The 23,481-nt window shown below is 42.2% G+C and overlaps 1 pseudogene; it reads left to right on the forward strand.

Annotated features, from left to right (window-relative positions):
* Nucleotides 1-463: 463 nt before the first annotated feature.
* The window catches only part of LOC111952235 (ankyrin repeat, SAM and basic leucine zipper domain-containing protein 1-like), a 52,061-nt pseudogene continuing 29,043 nt past the window's right edge, over nt 464-23,481 (forward strand).

A 23,481-nucleotide genomic window follows, 5' to 3' on the forward strand; every position in this document is an offset into this window, starting at 1 on the left:
ATCATAGTGATGGAGGAACAAATCGATACAGGCTATTGCAATATTATTTTGGACGAGATTATACTGAACAAAAATATAATCGCGACATTCAACAATTTCAAAGATTTGACTGAGTTACAGTCCATATAAGGAAATCGGTCAATTCAAATAAATTAATTAGGCCTTAATCTATGGATTTCACATGACTGGGAATACCGATATGCATCTGTTGGTCACAGATACCATAAAAAAAGGTAGGGGCGTGGATCAGAAAACCAGTCAGRATCTGGTGTGACCACCATTTTCCTCATGCAGCGCGACACATCTCCTTCTCATGCAGTTAATCAGGCAGTTGATTATTGCCTGTGGAATGTTGTCCCACTCCTCTTCAATGGCTGTGCAAATTTGCTGGATATTGGCGGGAACTGGAACACACTGTCGTACAAGTCGATCCAGAGCATCCCAAACATGCACAATTGGGGGCATGTCTGGTGAGTATACAGCCCATTGTAGAACTGGGACATTTTCAGCTTCCAGGAATTGTGTACAGATCCTTGCGACATGGGGCCGTGCATTATCATGCTGTAACATGGGGTGATGGCGGCAGATGGTAAGACAATGGGCCTCAGGATCTCATCACGGTATCTCTGTGCATTCAAATTGCCAGCGATAAAATGCAATTGTGTTCATTGTCCGTAGTTTATGCCTGCCCATACCATAACCCCACTGCCACCATGGGCCACTCTGTTCACAACGTTGACATCAGCAAACCGCTCAATGCCATACACGTGGCCTGTGGTTGTGAGGCCAGTTGAACGTACTGCCAAAATGTTTAATATGACATTGGAGATGGCTTATGATAGAAAAATGAACATTAAATGATTTGGCAACAGCTCTGGTGGACATTCCTGCAGTCAGCATGCCAATTGTACGCTCCCTCAACGGTCGAGACATCTGTGGCATTGTGTTGTGTGACAAAACTGCACATTTTAGAGTGGCCCTTATTGTCCCCAGCACAAGGTGCACCTGTATAATGATCATGCTGTTTAATCAACTTCTTGATATGCCAAACCTGTCAGGTGGATGGATTATCTTGACAGGAGAAATGCTCAATAATAGGGACGTAAACAAATTTGTGCACAAATTGAGAGAAATAATATTTTTCTGCGTATGGAATACTTATTTCAGCTAATGAAACATGGGACCAACACTTTACATGTTGCATTTATATTTTTGTTCAGTGTATATCGATACTTTGACTCCAAGTATCGAATTGTAAAAATGTTTTTTGCTAGGTAGAGCTAGTTAGTGGTTATCGGCTGTACCCGCGACAAAACTATTAGTAGCTTGTTCTTCATTTTCTTTTATAATATTGTTTTCAGCACTTTTATTTCCATGACTGATCAAAACAAATGTTCTAATGCTCTCTCTTGTCTCTGCAGCACACATATATTGAGCAATATGTTTGGAGCATGAAATTGCAATTATATTGCAGTATTGAATCTTAAAACACATCAAATGGTGACAATTGCAATACATATCGTATCAGCAACTCAGTATCGTATCGTGAGGTCCCTGGCAAATCCCAGCCCTATTGAGTCAACCTTAACTGAAAATTGTAACCTAATGTTCGGTACATGACAGTGTTTTCAACCTTGCTGATTTGGGGTCTTCTTTGAACCCAGTTAAATAACCAAGTGCTGTAACTGTTTGGCCTGGTTTCACTTTTCTAATTCCTGTGTCAGGCCTGGATGTCGAGACCAAGCTGGGCTTTGAGCGGACACCACTGATGTGTGCCGTGCACGTGGCTCACTATGACAACGCCAAGTTTCTGCTGGACATAGGAGCCAGCGCTAACTTCAGCAGAGACAAGACCAACGAGTCATATTATGCAGGCTACAGCTTGTATTCAATACCATGCTCCCATCAGCACTCTGATGTCGACTACATCCTGGTGCACTATAGGTGTGAAATGATTTTGCATTGTCGTTGAACAAAAGTACAGTGCAAGTTAATAGGCGTGATCGTTAAATCATTGCACTAGGCCAATATTTTTTTTCTGATGTCATGGTTTTTCAGTGTTTCACAGACAGTTGTGTGACAGAACTTGACCCATTTCTGCTAGAAACTTTCATATCTTCCAGCTTCTGCAGGACTGCTTGGAGAAGAGACTATCTGTTATATAGAGACACTGACTTAAAAGAGAGAGAGAACACTGCCGCTGGCACGGGCTCAAATGACCTTCCCGTCAGAAGTAGGACAGATAGCGGGATATTGCAACAAAACAGCAATGATGGACAAGGAAACGAATGAAGGAATCCTGTGATATAAAACGATCCAAGCTGTGCATGTCCAGACTTAATCCTCCCGTCTTCCGACAGGCCACTTCTGCTTTCCATGAAAAAACTGTATCGCACTTGAATCACACACATACACACACAGTTAATTACCCCTCCTCTCGCACCTTCTCTCAATTTCCACACGTGCCCCGGCCAAAGACTGAGGAGCCAATTAGAAGCCTTGGCACTAGTTTCATCTGCCTTTACTTAAAGTCTATGACGTTAAAGAAAAACCGTCGAAAAACATGCTGCTAATCCGCCGGTGTGTTTTCAGTTTACAGCTCCGACCATATCATTCCTGCCTCTCTCACTCTGGTGGAGAAATTGAATGCATCTTTCGGTGTATCGTTGTATCAGGGATCTCGGAAAGGGAGACAAAAGAGATAAGCGAGTCAAAGTCATGGATAGACAGAGGAGAGTGTTACCCCGGTTGGGTGATAAGGGAGGGGTGTCACAGTCTGTGCTTGCGTTTGTGCGTTACTCCAGTCAGCACATATGGGATGGATGGTTGTGTGTACGTTAGTGATGCGCGGGTCAGCCGTTTGTTCACCCGCACCCAATTGCTAATAACTAGGGGTGTAAAGGTTCACCAAATCCACGGTTCGGTGCGTATTGCAGTATTGGGTTCACGGTTCAGTTTCGGTACAGTGGGAAAATGAAATGTACTTCACAATGTTCAGCATTCAATGTTCCTTGCATTGTCCATTGTGACCGGATTGTTGTGTTGGGCCTCTCAAGTTTCCACTCTGATGCTGCGTTTGTAACCATATGGAACGTGCGAGTTTACCAGTTGTGAAGTCGTAAATGGTATGCATTCATGTGATTTAAACTCATTGAGAAACACTGATTGGCTAATGGCCAACAACTGTGTCAACAATAAACTAAAAGTACAGCTATCATGCTTGTAAACTAATTATGGAGTTAAAAAAAACACTTTAATAGATTGATTTTTATATTGTTTTGTTGTTGCATTTAACTGCTGAAAATGCTGTTATAGAGGCCATTTCCTTAGTAAGTGACGTCAGAGGTCACCATGTGGGAGTGGTGGGTGCGATGATAGACGAGTTTCCCACTAGTAATTGCCAGTTTGAGGGCCGTTCAAGTGTATTTTTCCCAGTCGTTGGTTTGCTTATACACAGTGGAGCGGGTAATAACTGTTTGCTGAATGTGTGCAAAAGGGAAGTTCGTAACGTGGCTCAAGCACTTTCACCAGGTGCTGAAACCTAAATCATTTTCCAATCATTTTGTTCTGAACAGAACCATTCTTTTTTAAGTTGCGTTCCACTGTTCCGACCTGCAAAATAAAGTACTGGTTTCTATCTTTACTTTCTGTTCCTTTTTAAACTCGGAAATATTTTTTTTTACATTAGCTCGACATTAAATTACTTCACCAGTACGGATAGAGCAGCTCGCTATGGAGCGGGCAAGCTATATAGTTGTTTACATATGCGATGGACAGACAAGTAAAGGCCGCAACTAACATTTTGCTGGTGGGGAGAGAGCGAGAGGGGGTGGAGGAGGTTGGCTTGAAGTGCTGGGCATCTTGTTATGACTAGCTTCGACACAACCAAGAGAGTTATGCCAGGCATTATCTGAATTGGGCCCACAGAGTTACTGAGGAGCAGCTTCTATGGAGGAACTTTTAATGTCTTGAACTTCTGAGACGTTGCTTAACGTTGGACCAGAGCTAGCTAACAAGTTTGTGTGTGCAGAGCAGGACCAGAATTAAAAACACATCTTACCTTTTTGTAGTTAATAAATCCAATGTTAAATGTAATAATTAATATCTGTAACTAGCATTGAAAAAAATATAAAACAGCCTACCTATCGCTCTTGTAATTTCTTTGGGTTGGTCAGAATCAGCTACCAAGTGCTGCTTGACTGCAGACCTGTTGTGTTGTTGTTTCTTTGTGTTTCTGTCTTGCTCCGGTATACTGGGCTGATGTCCGTGTAAATGTGTCAATATGTTTGAGGTGTTGGCAGCTGCATAGGCTGTTCTCGTTGAGCGTGGCGATATTAGGGCTGGCCCCGATCAAAAAAAATCTTGGTTGACCGAAAGTCGTCTGTTCTTTCAACCAATCGATTGGTCTACATAGAAAACGTATATTTCTCCATATACACTACCGTTCAAAAGTTTGGGTTCTGTGAAGGGAGTAGTACACAGCGTTGTACGAGATCTTCAATTTCTTGGCAATTTCTCGCATGGAATAGTCTTAATTTCTCAGAACAAGAATAGACTGACGAGTCTCAGAAGAAAGTTCTTTGTTTCTAGCCATTTTGAGCCTGTAATCGAACCCACAAATGCTGACGCTCCAGATACTCAACTAGTCTTTAGAAGGCCAGTTTTATTGCTTCTTTAATCAGGACAACAGTTTTCAGCTGTGCTAAATAATTGCAAAAGGGTTTTCTAATGATCAATTAGCCTTTCAAAATGATAAACTTGGATTAGTTAACACAACGTGCCATTGGAACACAGGAGTGATGGTTGCTGATAATGGGCCTCTGTACGCCTATGTAGATATTCCAACATTAACAATGTCTACACTGTATTTCTGATCAATTTTATGTTATTTTAATGGACAAAAAAATTAGCTTTTCTTTAAAAAACAAGGACATTTCTAAGTGACCTCAAACTTTTGAACTGTAGTGTATGTGACCTGTTTCAGGAAGCTATCTATATGTGGCACTTCACTATTTCACAGGAGAGGCATTTTATTATTTTATTTATTACAAGTTTAGTTGGTTTAGCCACGGAAAAAGGCAGGAACCTTCCCGCTAGCCATGATTGGCTGAGATAATGGTTGGGCTGGACATGCTGGGAGATGAGTTTGGATTGGTCTGCCATGTAGCGTGCTCCTGTATAACGTGAGTTGCTCAGTATGAGTTGATAGTCTTTTCTACTGTGGCGTTTTTGAAAGATATAACGTTTTTCATTGAGAACTACAAAAGTTTTGCTACATTTCTCAACAACATTGATGCTCTGAATTTAGCAGGCGCTATCGACAGATCAGTTGGAAAAAGTTATGATGGGCTACTTTCTCCACACGCCACTGCAGTGTGAACCGGAGTGACTTGACTCAACGCTGGCCAAACAAGATGTAGCTACAAACAAAACAGAGTTAAATGGTTCAAGTCTGCTGTGAGGCGTTCATCCATGTATACTGGTAAGAGTCTAGCAATATTTTCAGATATATGTTTGATATATGATATTATATGTTAATTTTGTCAGAAAGAAATTTTCATTGAAAGTTAAAGTGTACTGTTAGTTAGCTAGCGAACGTTAGCTTACTGGCTTGCTAGCTAATGTTACGTGTATGACCTGTGTAGTAATATTATTCCAATCAGAACTCATTTGCATTGCTAGTTATAGCCTGATGTTGGCTAGCTAACATTGAACCTAGTTGGTTAGCTTTAGCTACCTGCAGATTCATACTACAGGTATGACAATGCTTGTATTGGTGGTAGTAGTATGAGTTGCGATTATGCCGGTTTATTGTTTAGCTAGTTAGCTAGCTACCTAGCTACATGTCTAATCAAGACTCCACTTGGCCAGATGATTGCATAACCCATCAAGTTAGCCAGGTGGTTTCTGGGGGGTGATTACGGCCATCTAATGTATTTCATGAACATGTATACATGTCTAGACAATAGTGACCCATCCACTTAGCTAGATGTGGCAGGGGGGTGGTTACAGCATTTCTTTCACATGACCCATCAATTTAGACAAGTGTGTCTGGGTAAGCATCATCTAATAATTATATCTGCACAATTTCTAGTTTTGATATTGTTTATGGAAGTAAGCATTTCACAGTACCATTTACACCTTCTGTATCCTGTGCATGTGACAAATAAACTTAGATTTGATTTTATATAGTGTGTGTTCACCAGAGACGGTAATGTGAAGAACAACATGACCTGCACCAAAGTCGGATTAGGATATGAACTAAGGACTACATAAAGTGTATTTTTACTTGGATTTATTTTCCTTATTGTAGGCTACTACTTTTCTCACTTTTAGTCTTGAAAAATTTGGTTGTTTACTACACTACTCACTCTGTTTAGCACATGGCCTCATGTGAATCCTTACAGAGATGTGTGGGACTAATGCTTAAGAGGGTGTGAATTATGCTGAATGGCTGTAGACAAAGAAGAGCTCTCCAGTAGGTGTACCAAAACATCTAAGGGCCTTTTTCTCAAAAGTGGCATTACAAGTTAATAAACTTTCAAAGCAGAATTACTTTCCCATTGTCCCTCAACTGCTGTGAATGATATACAATCTTCTAGCTCTGAGTCTATACTTTTATTTCATGTAAAAAAAACAATTTTAAATGTAGGACCGAATCCAGGTGGTGGGTCACATATAGACACACCCTATGTGTTTTAATAAATCAACTATATGTATTGAGCTTGTCTGATGCTTCAAGCACACGGTTTGATTAAATAAGACACAGATTACTCAAGAGGGAGCCAGAGATCAAGATAACAGGAAGAAAAAAACCTTAACCTGACCGGACCATCCTCCTCTCATTCCTGCTGGCTTTTGCAGATTCTGCCATTACTCTCCCGAAGTTGCCTGTAACAGGCTACACGAGGAGTCGGCAACCTTTCTCATGGTTGAATGCCAATTTATCTTACAATTTCTACCCATCTAACCACCTATGCCAGTTATGGTGTTCATATGCACGGTTTWATTTAATTTACAATAACATTCTTGTATCTCAAAATCAGTGTCATGTGGTTAATCAAAATTCTATCCAAATCTAAATTAAAATGATACAAARGAAAAAGACACTTCTATGGCCATTGACAACTATGTAAAAATAGCGTACACAAAGCCAACGAACTTGAAACATTGTATCAACAATCAACTTGGGTCTGGCCATTGTATAAAATATTCTGGGCCCTCAGAGTTGCCAATGTCAGTGAGATCAGGACAAACACAGCTGTAGGCTATTTGCGCAAGAGATAAAAGGTAATCGGATAGGCCTATTTTCCACTGGATCAGAGCATTATATTTATAGAAAGGGAGAGAGCTGGAAAGATTTATCAAATAAATTAATGAACTATTGTCATTCTAAATGGATGCAAGAAACATTACTTCGAGAAGATCCACAGCTCATTAGTGGTGGTGTTTTAAGTCAATCAGAAATACTATCAGATCCCCAAATGGGCACATTTATATGCCTACATTTGTGCGCAGGCCAGGTAGCCTATAGGCCTACTTCTATGTACAATCAGATGCTTGTCCTCGCTCAACATTGACAGGAGCACTCCAAACAAAAGACACTTACTAAATTGACTAAACTCGTAAATGGAAGAAAATAAAGCAAAACTTGTTTCTCACAAGCATAGGTTGTTCACTCTACAAACAACGTGTCCACTCCGACAATGAGAACGGTAAAAGACTAGAATAATAATATATTGACTGCATTAACAGAAAAGACCGTAATTAAACAAAGATTGTAGATTAGAAATGAACGGTAAATGTACAATTGGTGATACACCATACAGTACCAGTCAAAAGTTTGGACACCTACTCACTGACAGTGTCACCAGCAAAGCACCATCACACCTCCTCCTCCATGCTTCACAGTGGGAACCACACATGCGGAGATCATCCTTTCACCTACATTGCGTCTCACAACGACACGGCGGTTGGAACCAATAATCTCAAATTTGGACTCGTCAGACCAAAGGACAGATTTCCACCGGTCTAATGTCCATTGCTCGTGTTTCGTGGCCCAAGCAAGTCTCTTCTTATTATTGGTGTCCTTTAGTAGTGGTTTCTTTGCAGCAATTCGACCATGAAGGCCTAATTCACACGGTCTCCTCCGAACAGTTGATGTTGAGATGTGTCTGCTACTTAAACTATGTGAAGCATTTATTTGGGCTGCAATTTCTGTGGCTGGTAACTCAAATGAACTTAACTCTGCAGCAGAGGTAACTCTGGGTCTTCCTTTTCTGTAGTGGTCCTCATGAGAGCCAGTTTCATCATAGTGCTTGATGGTTCTTGTGACTGCACTCGAAGAAACTTTCAAAGTTCTGGAAATTTTCCAGATTGACTGACCTTCATGTCTTAAAGTAATGATGGACTGTCATTTCTCTTTGCTTATTAGCGCTGTTCTTGGCATAAGATAGCCCTATTTGGTAAAAGACCAAGTCTATCTTCTGGATGCCACCACTACCTTGTCACAACACAAATGATTGGCTCAAACGCATTAAGATCTCCCGGGTGGCGCAGTGGTCTAGGGCACTGCATTGCAGTGCTAGCTGCGCCACCAGAGTCTCTGGGTTCACGCCCAGGCTCTGTCGCAGCCGGCCGCAACCTGGAGGTCCGTGGGGCGACGCACAATTGGCATAGCGTCGTCCGGGTTAGGGAGGGTTTGGCCGGTAGGGATATCCTTGTCTCAGTATGTAAAAATGTAATAAAATGTATGCACTCTACTGTAAGTCGCTCTGGATAAGAGCGTCTGCTAAATGACTAAAATGTAAATGTAAATGTAAGAAGGAAATAAATTTCACACATTAACTTTTAACAAGGCACACCTGTTAATTGAAATGCATTCCAGTTGACTACCTCATGAAGCTAGTTTAGAGAATGCCAAGAGTGTGCAAAGCTGTCATCGAGGCAAAGGGTGGCTACTTTTTAGAATCTCAAATATAACATGTATTTTGATTTGTTTAACAATTTTTTGGTTACTACATGATTCCATATGTGTTATTTTATAGTTTTGATGTCTTCACTATTATTATACAATGTGGAAAATAGTAAAATGAAAGAAAAACCCTTGAATGAGTAGGTGTGTCCAAACTTTTGACAGGTACTGTATATACGAAAGTATGGGAACACCCCTTCAAATTAGTGGATTCGGCTATTGCAGCCAAACCCGATAAATGTACCGTTYCATCCCTACTAATAACCGATCCGCAACCGCCCGACAATATGTGATAAACAAAAAATCTGAGGCCCGCACCCAACCCTAACCCACAAATATTGAAAATGCCCTTTAGACCTAGTCAGAGATGACGGAATAATTGTTTGACAGGCCTTTTTAGATAGGCCTGTTTCCGCTTATTATTTCCAACATTTTGGTAGGCTATTTGTTAGTCAACTTGTCTATAATTAGATACATGCAGCTTATCTCTGTGTTAATCTTTCATCTCTGCTTCTCTCGCACAGTAGATGTTTCGGGACCGGGGAGAAAATGCAATAAAAAAAACAAAAAGGAAAAGATTTTCCATGCAAAATTTCCAAATGAGTTTTAGCAGTTTTAAGGAAATTAAAAGCTGTTAAAACAACCCAACATGTTTCTAATAAGATTCCAGTTTGGCTTGGATGTCTATTTTATGTGGTTGAAATACTATCAGCTTTCATGATGCTGATAAAGACGGCACATTTACAGACATTCCCTAACCACTCATTCATTCTCTCAAGATGCTGAAAGAAAGAAACATGTCTCCACTCGTGTTCCTGAATCAAAATGTACATTTGGTGTATAATTTTACTGCAAGAAATGCTTAATTCTGTAGGAGTTAATATTATATTAAGCTATGTCAGAGGTTATAGACCTACAGTCAGTGTCCAGATTTCAATTAGGCTACTATTCCATTTACCCATCTGAACACTACAGTTCCCTTGAGGTGCCATTTTGAATTCTACTTCTTGTGACTGTCGAATTTGTATAGCACCTCACAATCATCACACTTGCGAAGGTATTCACCACCCTTGGCATTTTTCCTATTTTGTTGCTTTACAACCTGGAATTAAAATAGATTTTTTGGGGGGTTTGTATCATTTGATTTACACAACATGCCTACCACTTTGAAGATACAATTTTTTGTTGTTGTGTGAAGCAAACAAGAAATAAGACAAAAAACAGAACTTGAGCATGCATAACTATTCACCCCCCCCCACCCCCCAAGTCAGTTCTTTGTAGAGCCACCTTTTGCAGCAATTACAGCTGCAAGTCTCTTGGGGTATGTCTCTATAAGATTGGCACATCTCACCACTGGGATTTTTGCCCATTCTTGAAGGCAAAACTGCTCCAGCTCATTCAAGTTGGATAGGTTCCGCTGGTGTACAGCAATCTTTAAGTCATACCACAGATTCTCAATTGGATTGAGGTCTGGGCTTTGACTAGGCCATTCCAAACCATTTAAATGTTTCCCGCTATACCACTCAAGCGTTGCTTTAACAGTATGCTTAGGGTCATTGTCCTGCTAGAAGGTGAACCTCCGTCCCAGTCTCAAATCTCTGGAAGACTGAAACAGGTTTCCTCAAGAATTTCCCTGTATTTATCGCCACCCATCATTCCTTCAATTCTGACCAGTTTCCCAGTCCCTGCTGATGAAAAACATCCCCACAGCATGATGCTGCCGCCACCATGCTTCACTGTGGGGATGGTGTTCTCGGGGTGATGAGAGATGTTGGGTTTGTGCCAGACATAGTGTTTTCCTTGATGGACAAAAAGCTAAATTTTTGTCTCATCTGACCAGAGTACCTTCTTCCATATGTTTGGGGAGTCTCCCACATGCCTCTTGGCGAACATCAAACGTGTTTGCTTATTTTTTTCTTTAAGCAATGGCTTTTTTTCTGGCCACTCTTCCATAAAGCCCAGCTCTGTGGAGTGTACGGCTTAAAGGGGTCCTATGGACAGATACTCCAATCTCCGCTGTGTAGCTTTGCAGCTCCCTCTGGGTTATCTTTGGTCTCTTTGTTGCCTCTCTGGTTAATGCTCTCCTTGCCTGGTCCGTGAGTTTTGGTGGGCGGCTCTCTCTTGGCAGGTTTGTTGTGGTGCTATATTCTTTCAATTTTTTATTAATGGGTTTAATGGCGCTCCGTGGGATGTTCAAAGTTTAAGATTTTTTTCACTACCCAATCCTGATCTGTACTTCTCCACAACTTTGTCCCTGACCTGTTTGGAGAGCTCCTTGGTGTTCATGGTGCCGCTTGCTTGGTAGTGCCCCTTGCTTAGTGGTGTTGCAGACTCATGGGCCTTTCAGAACAGGTGTGTATATATACTGAGATCATGTGACAGATCATGTGACACTTAGATTGCACACAGGTGGACTTTATTTAACTAGTAACGTGACTTCTGAAGGCGATTGGTTGCACCAGATCTTATTTAGGAGCCTCATAGCAAATTTAATTTTATAATTTTATATATATATTTTTTTAAACAAACTATTTTTCATTTCACTTCACCAATTTGAACCATTTTGTGTAGGTCCATTTACATGAAATCCAAATAAAAATCCATTTAAATTACAAGCTGTAATGCAACAAAATAGAAAAAACGCCAAGGGGGTGAATACTTTTGCAAGGCACTGTAACATATCCAGCAATGCTATCATCCTCATTTATCACTTCAACAAATCTTTCCCAAACATTAGACTACTGTTCTGGCCCTCCATTCTATTCATTTTCAACCCTCCATTTCGCAGCTTTTCTCTTCATGACATTGTGCTTTTTGCCTCAGTGGATCGAACAAAATCAACGTAGCGTATAGATATGAATTACACACGCATTGATTTTTAATGCATCGTTTTCTCTTTTCACACAATATTTAATTACCTTAATCCCGCCCCACGGATATACAGTGCATTCAGAAAGTATTCAGACCCCTTCGCTTTTTTCCATTTTTTGTTAGATTACAGCCTTACTCTAAAACGTGTTAAATTGTGTTTTTTCCTCATCAATATACACACACACAATACCCCATAATGACAAAGCAAAACCAGGTTTTTAGAAACATTTGCAAATGTATTAAAAATACAAAACTGAAATATCAAATGACATTAGTATTCAGACTCTTTACTCAATACTTTGTTGAAGCACCTTTAGCAGCGATTACAGCCTCAAGTCTTCGTGGGTATGATGCTACAAGCTTGGCATATCTGTATTTGGGGAGTTTCTCCCATTTTTCTCTGCAGATCCTGTCAAGCTCTGTCAGGTTGGATGGGGGGCGTTGCTGCACAGCTATTTTCAGGTCTCTCCAGAGATGTTCGATTGGGTTCAAGTCCGGGATCTGGCTGGGTCACTCAAGAACATTCAGAGACTTGTCCCAAAGCCACTCCTACATTGTCTTGGCTGTGTGCTTAGGGTTGTTGTCCTGTTGGAAGGTGAACCTTCGCCTCAGTCTGAGGTCCTGAGTGCTCTTGAGCAGGTTTTCATCAAGGATCTCTCTGTACTTTGCTCTTTTAATCTTTCCCTCGATCCTGACTAGTCTCCCAGTCCCTGCCACTGAAAAACATCCCCACAGCATGATGCTGCCACCACCAGTCTTCATTGTATGGATGGTATTGGCCAGGTGCTGAGCGGTGCCTGGTTTCCTCCAGACGTGACATTTGGCATTTAGGACAAAGAGTTCAATCTTGGTTTTATCAGACCAGAGAATCTCGTTTCAAATGGTCTGCGAGTCATTTATGTGCCTTTTGGCAAATTCCGTCTCGCCACTCTACCATAAAGACCTGATTGGTGGAGTGCTGCAGAGATAGTTGTCTTTCTGGAAGGTTCTCCCATCGCCACAGAGGAACTCTGGAGCTCTGTCCCTAATTAAGGCCCTTGTCCCCAGAATGCTCAGTTTGGCCAGGCGGCCAGCTCTAGAAAGAGTCTTGGTGGTTCCAAACTTCTTCCATTTAAGAATGATGGAGGCCACTGTGTTCTTGGGGACCTTCAATGCTGCAGAAGTCTTTTGGTACCCTTCCCCAGATCTGTGCCTCAACACAATCCTGTCTCTGACCTCTACGAACAATTCCTTCGACGTCATGGCTTGGTTTTTGCTCTGACATGCACTGTCAACTGTGGGACCTTATATAGACAGGTGTGTGCCTTTCCAAATCATGTCCAATRAATTGAATTTACCACAGGTGGACTCCAATCAAGTTGTAGAAATATCTCAAGGATGATCAATGGAAACAGGATGCACCTGAGCTCAATTTTTAGTGTCATAGCAAAGGATCTGAATACTTACGTAAATAAGGTATCTGTAAAAAATGTTAAAAAAACGAAAACCTGTTTTTGATTTTTTGTTATGGGGATTGATGGACGTTTAAAAAAAAAAAATAGAATAGGGCTGTAACAAAATGTGGAAAAGGTGAAGGGGTCTGAATACTTTCCAAATGCACTATAACCAAGGGTTATGAGTCAACCCGCGCATCACTAGTGTTGGTGTGTGAGTGTGTGTTTCTATGTCTGTGTGTGTGTGTGTGTACACACTGCGGCGGCGACTGGTGCTGGAGGCTTTGAAGGGAAACAATTAAATGGGAGAGTGGCGGTCACTTCCTAATTTGTGTTCCGCTAAGAGAGAAAAAAAAGAGGGTAAGGAATGCAGGAATGATTGATAAAGCTGGTACACAGAGTGTGGCGCTGTCGTCATAGCACCGGGCCAACCCGACTTTTATTTATTTTCCCCCGGCAACCGCAGACACAAACCGGTAGTCTGGTTGCTTTCTACACCCGAACAGACCAACAGCTGCCCTCCCTTGCTTTTCCCCTCTAACACACAAATATACACTTCCCATACAGACACGTACACACACACTAGGGTTTAATGCAGGAACCATGTTACCAAGATTTACTGCCACAACCCAAATAAAATAAAATAAAGTTTGATTTGTCGCATACACATATTTAGCAGATGTTATTGCGGGTGTAGCGAAATGCTTGTGTTCTTAGCTCCAACAGTGCAGTAATATCTAACAATACACAACAATACACGCTTGTCTATGCTGCAATAGCCGAGTGTGTTTTAGTCAGGCTGGTCTGACTAAAATACACTCGTCATCTGAGAGCAACGTTTGTTGTTGAAAGCTGAACGAAAGGTTTATTGTTTTTACATTTACATTTACATTTAAGTCATTTAGCAGACGCTCTTATCCAGATCCAATTTTTGTCAAGTTGACAGTGTTTCTTTGGACATTTTGTTTTTATATTATTTTATTTTGGAGCCTGCGGTTCTGTTGGGCATAGTTGCTGTGAGCGCTGCTGTCTGACCCGGGATCCTGCCAGATTCCGCATAGGGGGAGAGACACGGATGCCCAGCTAGCCGAGCTGGCTCGGATGTCTCAAATAGAGATCGTTATTGAACGTTTCCAGCGCTGCAGGAGCTGTGTTTACTTTGTTTTGTTCTGAGACAATGTGAAACGTGCTGACTTTCAATGTAGCAACTGCTTGCTTGCGGAGGACAAAGGGGCGAAGTGGCTATTCTTAACAAGCACGTAGCAAACCAACAAAAGCTACTGGGGAATCCATGCCCGCCTACTTTTTATTTTTCTTCCACCCCAGTAGTCGGACGCCGCTCTGGTCTGGTGGAAGTTTCCCCGCCGTGTCGGCTCTCCACAGCCAACTGGTCGGTGCTCAGCAGGGTTCCATCCCCGAAGGGGTCTCCCCCTTCCCTGGAGAACGGAGCTGATCTCGACCCAACCAACCAGCCATGGAGATACATCAGTCGACGTGGAAGTTGAAGAAAGCGTCCTCTGGCGACGGGGGTCTCCTTGGAGATGTTAAGCCCGGACCTGACACAGACCAGAAACGACTTTGCCGCCCTGGATCCAGAGGTTCTGGCGCCTTCTTCCTTAGGGGCTTCCCATTCCAGATCGGATCCAGAGGTACCTGCGTCTTCATCCTCTGTTCTGTCTCCCTCTTCGGTGGCTTCTACCTCGGGTTCAGATCTTCAGCGGTCCCACCCTCATCAGAACGTAAGGCTGCCTGAGAGACCGGCCCATTCAACAACACCAGCTGTCATCATCGGCAGCTCTATGGTGAGAAACATCTCGGTTCCCAAGGCAAAAACCCYGTGCTACCCAGGAGCACGAGTACAGGACATCACAAGGCTGCTTCCGATTGTTCTACGGCAGATGCCGGGAGCTGACGCTGTCGTAGTCCATGTGGGGTCAAACAACATCAAGAGGGCTAGCTCGGAACATCTGAAAATTGATTTTAAAGAACTGATTTTAGCATTAAAAGACTCCAAAAAACGGGCAGTCATTTCAGGTCCAGTACCATCGTTGGGCCGCGGGTGTGAAAAAATTACTGAGGATAATAGCGGAGGATATTGCCACTCGTATTTGCCACATCTTCAATTTAAGCCTACTAGAAAGTGTGTGCCCTCAGGATTGGAGGGAAGCTAAAGTCATTCCGCTACCCAAGAATAGTAAAGCCCCCTTTACTGGCTCAAATAGCTGACCAATCAGCCTGTTACCAATCCTTAATAAACTACTGTAAAAAAATAGTGATTGAACAGATACAATGCTATTTCACAGGAAACAAATTGACAACAGACTTTCAGCACGCTTATAGGGAAGGACACTCAACAAGCACAACACACAAATAACTGATTATTGGCTAAGAGAAATTTATGATATAATGATTGTGGGGGCTGTCAGACTTCAGTGCAGCTTTTGACATTATTGATCATAGTCTGTTGCTGGTAAAACATAGGTGTTATGGCTTTACACCCTCTGCTATAATGTGGATAAAGAGTTACTTGTCTAACAGAACACAGAAGGTGTTCTTTAATGGAAGCTTCTCAAACATAATCCAGGTAGAATCAGGAATTCCCCAGGGTAGCTGTTTAGGCCCCTTACTTTTTTCAATCTTTACTAACGACATACCACTGGCTGAAAGTGGTGTACAAAGCCAGTGTGCCTATGTATGCGGAAGACTCAACACTATAAACGTCAGCTACTACAGCAACTGAAATGACTGCAACACTTAACGAAGAGCTGCAGTTAGTTTCGGAATGTGTAGCAAGAAATAAGTTTGGGTCAAATCATTCACTAATCCCTAAACCTCAACTACATGTCATAATGAATAATGTGGAAATTGAGCAAGTTGAGGTGACTAAACTGCTTAGAGTAACCCTGGATTGTAAACTGTCATGGTCAAAACATATTGATACAACAGTAGGTAAGATGACGCGAAGTCTGTCCATAATAAAGCGCTGCTGTGCCTTCTTAACAACATTATCAACAAGGCAAGTCCTACAGGCCCTAGTTTTGTCGCACCTAGACTACTGTTCCGTTGTGTGGTCAGGTGCCACAAAGAGGGACTTAGGAAAATTGCAGTTGGCTCCGAACAGAGCAGCACGGCTGGCGCTTAAAAGCACACGGCAAGCTAACATTAATGACATGCATGTCAATCTCTCATGGCTCAAAGTGCAAGAGAGATTGACTTCATCACTACTTGTTTTTGTAAGAAGTTTTGACATGCTGAATGCCCCGAGCTGTCCGTTTAAAATATGTATAGACACATGTAATATTATTGTATGGTGGTATTAAACATTATGTATTATAGATATGTAGTGGTGTAATAATGTTATATGATGTACTGTTTTATATGTAATGTAAGTGCTTTCATATGTTTGGACGCCAGGAAGAGCTGCCTTGGCAGCAGCTAATGGGGATCCCTAATAAATACAAATACAAAGCTTGCTGTACAACATTAAAACCCATTCAGTCTGTCTATTAACAGGCTCTCAACGTGCTTGATAGGAAGCCCAATAGCCATCATCACTGTTACATCCTCAGAAAGCCTGAGTTGGGAAAATCTTGTGCAATACACCGACGCATGTCTTGCATTCAAGATCCTAAATGGCCTGGCTCCCCCTCCACTCAGTATTTCTGTTAAACAGAAAACCCAAACCTATTGCAGCAGATTCACACGGTCTGCCATGAGAGGTGACTGTATAGTTCCCTTAAGGAAAAGCACCTTTAGTAAATCCGCTTTCTCTGTGAGAGCTTCCAATGTCTGGAACACACTGCCATCAGACACACATAACTGCACCACCTATCACACTTTCACAAAAAACATGAAGACATGGCTAAAGGTTAATCAGATTTGTGAACATCATCCCTAGCTGTGTATTGCCGCTTTCCATGTTGTCTGTAGCTTGTGAGGTGTGGAAACACTTTGTTGCTTTTATGGAGTTTGTCTTGTTGCTTTTTGTTCTATATTGCTCTGTCTGTATGCTGTGTCTTGCTTGTCCTATGTTGCTCTGTCTGTATGCTGTGTCTTGCTTGTCTTGTTGCTCTGTCTGTATGCTGTGTCTTGCTTGTCCTATGTTGCTCTGTCTGTATGCTGTGTCTTGCTTGTCCTATGTTGCTCTGTCTGTATGCTATGTCTTGCTTGTCATATGTTGCTCTGCGTGTGCTCATTGCTTGTCTGTATTGTAATTGTTTTTAATAACCTGCCCAGGGACTGCGGTTGAAAATTAGCCGGCTGGCTAAAACCGGCACTTTTACTGAAACGTTGATTAATGTGCACTGTCCCTGTAAAAATAAAATAAACTCAATAAACTCAAAATGTGCCAGGGGGCTCGGGTCAGTCTGTTATATCTGGTGTAATTATCCTGTCTTATCTGGTGTCCTGTGTGATTTAAGTATGCTCCCTCTATTTCTCGCTCTCTCCCGCACCCTCCCCTCCCCTCCCCGAGGACCTGAGCCCTAGGATCATGCCTCAGGACTACCTGGCCTGATGACTCCTTGCTGTCCCCAGTCCACCTGGTCGTGCTGCTGCTCCAGTTTCAACTGTTCTGCCTGCGGCTATGGAAGCCTGACCTCTTCACCGGACAACTTACCTTGTCCCGGACCTGCTGTTTTCGACTCTCTCTCTACCGCACCTGCTGTCTCGACCTCTGAATGCTCAGCTATGAAAAGCCAACTGACATTTACTGCTGAGGTATTGACCTGTTGCACCGTCTACTGCCACTGTGATTATTATTTGACCCATCTTGAAGAACAATCTGGCCTTAATGGCCATGTACTCAGTATCCACCTGGCACAGCCAGAAAGGACTGGCCACCCCACTGAGCCTGGTTCCTCTCTAGGTTTCTTCCTACTGTAGGTTCCTGCCTTTCTAGGGAGTTTTTCCTAGCCACTGTGCCTCTACAGTACATCTGCATTGCTTGATTTTTGGGGTTTTCGGCTTTGTTTCGGTTTACATCTGCTGATGTAAAAAGGGCTTTATAAATACAATTTATTTATTTAAAAAGTAATTAATGAAATTAAGAAATATTAGGATGAGCAATGTTAGAGTCCGGAGTGTATAAATATACAGTACCAATCAAAAGTTTGGACACACCTGCTCAGTCATGTTTTTTTCTTTATTTTGACTATTTCCTACATTGTAGAATAATTGTGAAGACATCAGAACTATAAAATAACACATATGGAATCATGTAGTAACCAAAAAAGTATTGAACAAATCGAAATATATTTTAGATTTTAGATTCTTCAAAGTAGCCACCCTTTGCCTTGATTACAGCTTTGCACACTCTTGGCATTCTCTCAACCAGCTTCACCTGGAATGCTTTTCCAACAGTTTTGAAGGACTTTCCACATATGCTGAGCACTTTTTGGTTGTTTTTCCTTCACTCTGCAGTCCAACTCATCCCAAACCATCTCAATTGGGTTGAAGTCGGGTGATTGTGGAGGCCAGGTCATCTGATGCACCACTCCATCACTCTCCTTCTTGGTCAAATAGCCCTTACACAGCCTGAAGGTGTGTTGGGTCATTGGCCTGTTGAAAAACAAATGATAGTCCCACCAGATGGGATGGCGTATAGCTGCGGAAGGATGTGGTAGCCATGCTGGTTGTGTGCCTTGAATTCTAAATAAATCACAGACAGTGTCACCAGCAAAGCACCCCCACACCTTCCCACCTCCTTCTCCAGGCTTCACGGTGGGAACCACACATGCGGATATAATCCGTTCACCTACTCTGCGTCTTACAGCAACACGGCGGCTGGACCAAAGATTTCCACCGGTCTAATGTCCATTGCCTGTGTTTCGTGGTCCAAGCAAGTCTCTTCTTCTTATTGGTGTCCTTTAGTAGTGGTTTCTTTGCAGCAGTTCGACCATGAAGGCCTGATTCACGCAGTCTGCTCTGAACAGTTGATGTTGAGATGTGTCTGTTACTTGAACTCTATGAAGCATTTATTTGGGCTGCAATCAGAGGTGCATTTAACACTAATGAACTTATCCTCTGCATCACCTATTCTACGTCTCACAAAGACAAGAATGTTGTAACCAAAAATCTAAAATTTGGACTCATCAGTGTCACACCCTGATCTGTTTCACCTGTCTTTGTGCTTGTCTCCACCCCCCTCCAGGTGTCACCAATCTTCCCCATTATCCCAAGTGTATTTATACCTGTGTTCTTCGTTGCCAGTTTGTTCAGTTTCGTGAAACCTACCAGCGTTTACCCCTTGCTCCTGTCTGTTCTAGTTCCCGTTTCTATTTTTTCCAGGTTTTGACCATTCTGCCTGCCCTGACCCTGAGTCTGCCTTCCGTTCTGTACCTTGCCACACCACACTGGATTATTGACCCCTGCCTGCTCTGACCCTGAGACTGCCTGCCGTTCTGTACCTTTTGCACCCTATCTGGATTACTGACCTCTGCTTGCCCTTGACCTGTCATTTTGCCTGCCCCTGTACTAGTAATAGACTTTTGTTACTTCGACACCGTCTGCATCTGGGTCTTACCTGAAACGTGATAATCAGACCAAATGACAGATTTCCACCGGTCTAATGTCCATTTCTCGTGTTTCATGGCCAAAGCAAGTCTCTTCTTATTGGTGTCCTTTAGTAGTGGTTTCTTTGCAGCAATTCAACCATGAAGGCCTGATTCATGCAGTCTCCTCTGAACAGTTGATGTTGATGTGTCTGTTACTTGAACTCTGTGAAGCATTTATTTGGGCTGCAATCTGAGGTGCAGTTAACTCTAATGTGGGTCTTCCTTTCCTGTGGCGGTCCTCATGAGAGCCAGTTTCATCATAGCGCTTGATGGTTTTTGCGACTGCACTTGAAGAAACGTTCAAAATTATTTTCCAGATTGACTGACCTTCATGTCTTAAAGTAATGATGGACTGTCGTTTCTCTTTGCTTATTTGACCTGTTCTTGCCATAATATGGTCTTGGTCTTTTACCAAATAGAGCTATCTTCTGTATACCACCCCAATTTTGTCACAACTCAACTGATTGGCTCAAATACATTAAGAAGGAAAGAAATTCCAGAAATGAACTTTTAACAATGTACACCTGTTAATTGAAATGCATTCCAGGTGACTACCTCATGAAGCTGGTTGAGAGAATGCCAAGAGTGTGCAAAGCTGTCATCAAGGCAAAGGGTGGCTATTAAATATATTTTGATTTGTTTAACCCTTTTTTGATTGCTACATGATTCCATATGTGTTATTTAATATTTTTTTTAATCTTCACTATTATTATACAATGTAGAAAATAGTACAAATAAAGGAAAAACCCTTGAATGTTTAGGTGTGTCCAAACTTTTGACTTGTCCTGTGTATGTGTGTGTGTGTGTGATGGGATGGGGTGTATACACGATATGGACAGTATATGTATAGAATATGTAGTATATCTGAAGAATAGTATATGTACAGCAATAGTTAAATAAGAGGCCTTGACTAGAATACAGTATATACATATGAAGTGGCTAAAACAGTGTGTAAACATTATTTAAAGTGACCAGTGTTCCATCTGCATAGGGCAGAAGCCTTTAAGGTGCATGGTAGAGTAACTGGATGGTACAGTAGCCGTCTAGTGACAGTGATGAATGTTCAGGGTAGGGTACTGGGCGGGGCCCGGCTAGTGGTGACTATTTATCAGTCTGATGGCCTTGAGATAGAAGCTGGATGATCACCTTCTGGATGATAGCAGGGTGAACAGGCCGTGGCTCGGGTAGCTGAGGTCCTTGACGATCTTGTTGGCCTTCCTGTGACACCGGTGATGCGGTGATGCGTTGAGCAGACTGCACCACCCTCTGGAGAGCCCTGCGGTTGCGGACGGTGCAGTTGAGGTACCAGGTCGTGATACATTCCGAAAGGATGCTCTCAATGGTGCATCTGTAAAAGTTTGTGAGGGTCTTATATCTTCAGCCTCCTGAGGTTAGAGGCGCAGTTGCACCTTCTTCACCACACTGTCTGTGTGGGTGGACCATTTCAGATTGTCAGTGATGTGTATGCAGAGCAACTTGAAGCGTTTCACTTCCACTGTGGCCGTGTCGATGTGGATGGGTGCATGCTCCCTTTGCTGTCTCTTAAAGTTCACGATCAGCTCCTTTGTTTTGTTGACATTGAGGGAAAGGTTATTTTCCTGTCACCACTTCACCAGGGCAATCACCTCCTCCCGGAAAGCTGTCTCGTTGTTGTTGGTAATCAGGCCTACCACTGTTGTGTCGTCTACAAACTTGATGATTGAGTTGGAGACGTGCGTGGCCACACCGTCATGGGTGAACAGGGAGGACAGGAGGAGGCTGAGTACGCACCCTTGTGGGACCCCTGTGTTTAGGGATAAATAAGTGCGAGAAACCAGTAAATAAGAAATTAATTCTATGAACAGCACAACATGAAACTATTAAATGATATGCAATGTCTAAATCTGTCTTCTCTATGGCCTTATCTGCTCTGCTCTCTGCATGATCAATCATCAACACGCAGGGTGGGGACAACCAGTGTATCTAATATGGAGTTGTCTCATCGGTTAATTTTTTTCTTGTCAGGTACATTTTCTGCACCATAGCCTGTGCTACGTTAATATTAGGACTAATATTTCTGAATGCGCTTCTAATTTACACATCTCCTTCTTGCTTTCGGGGGTCACCTTATTTTTTAATAGTAACGATTTTCTTTTTAAATTGCAGCTGCACGGTTTTAATAGACTATCACTTGAATATCGTTGCTTTAAATCAGTGTGCACACGAGCACTCTGTCTTTCTCTCCATCAATTGCATTCAAATTGCATCTAAAATAGATCATCCTTTTCAAGATTGACACAGTGCATTCGGAAAGTATTGCCTTTTTCCACATTTTGTTACGTTACAGCCTTATTCTAAAATGGATGAAGTCGTTTTTTTTACCCTTATCTACACACAATACCCCATAATGACAAAGCAAAAACAGGTTGTTAGAAATGTTTACAAATTTATAAAAAATGTAAGACAATAAAACATGTACCTTTTTACTGAGGAGTGGCATCCGTCTGGCCACTTTACCACAAAGAGCTGATTGGTGGAGTGCTGCAGATATGGTTGTCCTTCTGGAAGGTTCTCCCATCTCCACAGAGGAACTTATGTAAATAAGGTATTTCTGTTTTTTAGAATGAGAAAATCCCCAAATCCAGATGTGCAAAGCTGATACAGATACAGTGGCTTGCAAAAGTATTCACCCCCCTTGGCATTTTTCCTATTTTGTTGCCTTACAACCTGGAATTAAAATGGATTTTTGGGGTGGTTGTATCATTTGATTCACACAACATGCCTACCACTTTGAAGATGCAAAATATTTTTTATTGTGAAACAAACAAGAAATAAGACAAAAAACAAAAAAAAACAGAAGTTGAGCTTGCATAACTATTCACGCCCCCAAAGGCAATACTTTGTAGAGCCACCTTTTGCAGCAATTACAACTGCAAGTCTCTTGGAGTATGTATCTACAAGCATTGCACATCTAGCCACTGGGAATTTTGCCCGTTCTTTAAGGCAAAACTGCTCCAGCTCCTTCAAGTTGGATAGGTTCCGCTGGTGTACAGCAATCTTTTGGATTGAGGTCTGGGCTTTGACTAGGTCATTCCAAACCATTTAAATGTTTCCCCTTAAACCACTTGAGTATTGCTTTAGCAGTATCCTTAGGGTCATTGTCCTGCTGGAAGGTGAACCTTTGTACCAGTCTCAAATCTCTGGAAGACTGAAACAGGTTTCCTCAAGAATTTCCCTGTATTTATCACCATCCATCATTCCTTCAATTCTGACCAGTTTCCCAGTCCCTGCCAATGAAAAATATCCCCACAGCATGATGCTGCCACCACCATGCTTCACTGTGGGGATGGTGTTCTTGGGGTGATGAGAAGTGTTGGGTTTGCGCCAGATGTAGCGTCTCAATTTTAGTCTCATCTGACCAGAGTACCTTCTTCCATATGTTTGGGGAGTCTCTCACATGCCTTTTGGCGAACAGCAAACGTGTTTGCTTATTTTTTTCTTTAAACAATGGCTTTTTTCTGGCCTCTCTTCCATAAAGCCCAGCTCTGCGGAATGTACGGCTTAAAGGGGTCCTATGGACAGATACTCCAATCTCCGCTGTGTAGCTTTGCAGCTCCCTCAGGGTTATCTTTGGTCTCTTTGTTGTCTCTCTGGTTAATGCTCTCCTTGC

The sequence above is a fragment of the Salvelinus sp. IW2-2015 genome, linkage group LG26, assembly GCF_002910315.2.
Source record: "Salvelinus sp. IW2-2015 linkage group LG26, ASM291031v2, whole genome shotgun sequence".
Taxonomy (NCBI): Eukaryota; Metazoa; Chordata; class Actinopteri; order Salmoniformes; family Salmonidae; genus Salvelinus; species Salvelinus sp. IW2-2015.